This window comes from Bison bison, unplaced genomic scaffold (genome assembly GCF_000754665.1).
Source record: "Bison bison bison isolate TAMUID 2011002044 unplaced genomic scaffold, Bison_UMD1.0 scf7180017864170, whole genome shotgun sequence".
Lineage (NCBI taxonomy): Eukaryota > Metazoa > Chordata > Mammalia > Artiodactyla > Bovidae > Bison > Bison bison.
The window spans coordinates 749,186-750,511 of NW_011494742.1; positions in this window are offsets into that span (position 1 = coordinate 749,186).

Here is a 1,326-nt window from a genome sequence, read left to right on the forward strand (position 1 = left end):
AATTTCATTGATGAGCCAATGCTTGCTGCCAAGTTTCCACATCCCTGTTTGTATCCTTGAATGTGTATTAATTATATACTTGGTATGTAGAAAATAAGTAGTGGCCTTGGTGTTAGCAACTTTAGGCCCTTAAGGTAATAAATTCTTTCCTTTGTTGTAAACCCACTGCACCTCTGCCCTATAGGAATGCAACTTTATCTAACACCTTCAGAGGATGGCGCCAAACCTTAAAATAATTACTCTTAGAGAAAATAAGTCTTATGGATTGTACAAAAAAGATCTTCACGACCCAGATAATCACGATGGTGTGATCACTGACCTAGAGCCAGACATCCTGGAATGTGAAGTCAAGTGGGCCTTAGAAAGCATCACTACGAACAAAGCTAGTGGAGGTGATGGAATTCCAGTTGAGCTATTTCAAATCCTGGAAGATGATGCTGTGAAGGTGCTGCACTCAATATGCCAGCAAATTTGGACAACTCAGCAGTGGTCACAGGACTGGAAAAAGTCAGTTTTCATTCCAATCCCAAAGAAAGGCAATACCAAAGAATGCTCAAACTACCACACAATTGCACTCATCTCACACGCTAGTAAACTAATGCTCAAAATTCTCCAAGCCAGGCTTCAGCAATACATGAACAGTGAACTTACAGATGTTCAAGCTGGTTTTAGAAAAGGCAGAGTGCTGGGAGCCAGCGTGAGGAGCTCCGCCCGTGGCAAAGGTCATGAGGAAGAGGCTCAGCATACGCAAAGGCGGGATCGAGCCTCAGGAGTCCCCCTGGATATTCTCGATCATCTACCCCCCAAAACCAGAGTCTGCCTACTTTACTGCTTTGTGCTCTCACCTCTGACTTTATGGGGGCTGTCCCCCACCACAATCTCTCTCTCTCTGAAAAAGAGTTAAATTCCTGGGCATTAGGAGTGTTTAAATCCAAACCCCTCAGATAGCTCTCTAATTCACCTGACAAGTTTACCCGGACTCCTACAGCTATGCATACGATTGTTTACAGTCTCCCAGCCCTGAGAGGCACGGGAAGCTTAAGATATTCAAATAGCTTAGAGGCTCTCGGAGAGTTAGAAACTGTCAGAATAAAACTAGTAAAGAATTTCATTGATGAGCCAATGCTTGCTGCCAAGTTTCCACATCCCCTGTTTTGTATCCTTGAATGTGTATTAATTAATATACTTGGTATGTAGAAAAATAAGTAGTGGCCTTGGTGTTAGCAACTTTAGGCCCTTAAGGTAATAAATTCTTTCCTTTGTTGTAAACCCACTGCACCTCTGCCCTATAGGAATGCAACTTTATCTAACACCTTCAGAGGATGG